The sequence below is a fragment of the Microtus ochrogaster genome, unplaced genomic scaffold, assembly GCF_000317375.1.
Source record: "Microtus ochrogaster isolate Prairie Vole_2 unplaced genomic scaffold, MicOch1.0 UNK73, whole genome shotgun sequence".
NCBI classification, from domain to species: domain Eukaryota; kingdom Metazoa; phylum Chordata; class Mammalia; order Rodentia; family Cricetidae; genus Microtus; species Microtus ochrogaster.
In genome coordinates, this window is record NW_004949171.1 from 160,245 (window position 1) to 162,707 (window position 2,463).

The following is a 2,463-nucleotide window of genomic DNA, read 5'->3' on the forward strand; positions in this document are numbered from 1 at the left end:
GTCACTCAAATCTTCCTCTATCACAGTCACTATTTATGTCACTGTTCATTATTGCTAAATATGATAATTACAAACGTGCACTCTACTGTACTCTAAGTCACTATGAGTTAAGCAGTGAGTTATATTTTCAATCTTCTTACTATTCCTATGAAAATATTAGGTAGATATTTGGACTGAAAATCACACCAACAGCAAGACATCTATTAGTTTTTATTGCATTCTGTTTCAACTGACTAAAATGATCAATCTCTCAAAATGAAGAGCTAGCTCAGCTATCAGCAGCCATGTCCAGATACTCACAACCTCCTCTAACTCCAGCTTCGGGAAGACATGATGATGCTAGCATCAGCAGGCACCTGTACTCGTGTGATCATATTCTACCACACACATATTCTTAATTATAAATAGTGTAAATTTTTTAAAAAGCCCAACATCTTCATGATACTTACTCTCTATTATATCATTTGAATAAATTGAGGAGCAGAGACTATGCAAGTAAAATTAATAGTTTACTGAAGTAATAAGAATTAAAAAGATAATTTAGTAAATACATGAAGGGATATATTCATAAAAGTTTACTGTTCTCTGAATCGGAAGAAACGAATGCATCATTTATCCATTGGCCACATTATGGGAAGAAATTTCCTAGTCAATCATCATGAGCTAAATCAAACTCATCTTCTAATATAATTGCAAGTACTTCATAAATTCACATTCTGATTTATATAATGGTCATAAATTTTAAATAAGCCAATGCCAATTCAGGCTTACTGTGTCAAGAAGTAGGAGAAAGTTTTATAAAAAGTAAACTGTCAGTAAAAGATGAGTTAATTAGTCAAGTTCTGGGTCTGATAGTCATTTTTTGTGAATGTATTCCTTTACTTTTAAACACAAGTTACATGAAGACTTAGGTTCCTTTCAAGGAAAATAGTCTCTGGATTCTCACGCGTATCTGCTGAGTCTTGATACTGTATATGATGGGGTTCATCAAGGGTGGAAAAAGGATGTAGATATTGCCCATGAGGACCTAAACCACAGGAGAGAGACGCTACCCAAATCGGTGCACCATGGTCAGACCAATGATGGGGATGTAGAAAACCAAAACAGCAGAGATGTGAGAGACACAAGTTTGCAAAGACTTCATTCTCTCCTCCCGGGAAGCAATGGCTAGAACTGTGTGCAGGATCATGACGTAGGAGGCAAGAATGAGCATTGCATCCAATAATAGGGTGCAAATCACCAGAGCCAGAGCATAGAAGCTGTTGAAGCGAATATCTGAACATGCCAGACGAATTAAGTCTTGGTGCAGGCAGAAAGAGTGAGATAGGAGATGAGGCCGGCAGTAATTTAAGAACTTCAAACGGATGATGACTGGAGGAATGAGCATAGAACTCCTACATATGATGGCCACTCCAATTTTCACGATTTTGGCATTGGTTAGGATGGAGGAATAGCGTAGAGGGTTGCAAATGGCAATGTAGCGGTCAAAGGACATGGCAAGGAGGACAGCAGACTCCAAGCAGGACAAATGATGAACGAAATAAGCATGTGCAATGCAGGCATCCAGGCTGATATCTTGAACCAAGCCCCAAAGGATGCCCAGCACTGTGTGTACAGTGGACAGCCCCATGCACAGGTCTGTGAGAGCTAACATAGCCAGGAAGTAGAACATGGGCTGGTGCAGGCTTTGTTCAATCTGGATCACATGAAGTATCATGCAGTTTCCCAGGAACAGCATTGCATAGATGGTTGAGAAAGGAATGGCAAACATAATTAGTAAACTTCTAGGCCAGGAAATCCAGTGAGAACAAATCTAGAGGTACTTATGTTTGATATCAAGATAATAGACATTAACAGACAAAATATTTATAAAGTGTATTCCATATTAAATATGCTATATTTTAATATCTGGAAATTTAGATTTGCTTTGGCAAAGAAGAAATTATTCCGTTTCCGTAAGCAGTGAAAATGAGACCTGACCTTTAGTTGTTCATCGCAGAGGCCTCTTGTCTTGAGATCACACTAGAGACCTAGTGTGAACAGATGCCACGGAACCAAAGAAATTTATGATGAAACAGTAATGTCCATGGACATTCGGGACTTAGATTGTATCCTGCACTTCTGAGAGTCAGTCCTAGAGGAACACAATGCTTAGTTACAGGTTCACAGTGATGTCATGGTTGGTATGTTTCTCAGGAGGATGTGAAATGCAATTTTCCTCTCTGGTACTGCAGATGGGCATTTCACTCCCCTCAAGTCTTTTGTTTATGAGCTAAGCATCCAGCAAGGAGACCTGATCTTTTGGCGCCAGGGGAGCAGACATTGGGGTGAGTGTCTGACCCCGTGGCTACAGCCCGGGACAGGGAACTCAGAATTTCCTCAACCCCCTATCCTTCCTGGGCTCTCTGCAGGGCCTCTACTCCCTGCATACTGCATCTTTCTTCCTATCTCACCCACCATTCA

General features: G+C 40.1%; 1 pseudogene; it reads right to left on the reverse strand.

The window, feature by feature from the left end:
* Nucleotides 1-907: 907 nt before the first annotated feature.
* Nucleotides 908-1,851, reverse strand: LOC101990116 (annotated as a pseudogene).
* Nucleotides 1,852-2,463: the final 612 nt, after the last annotated feature.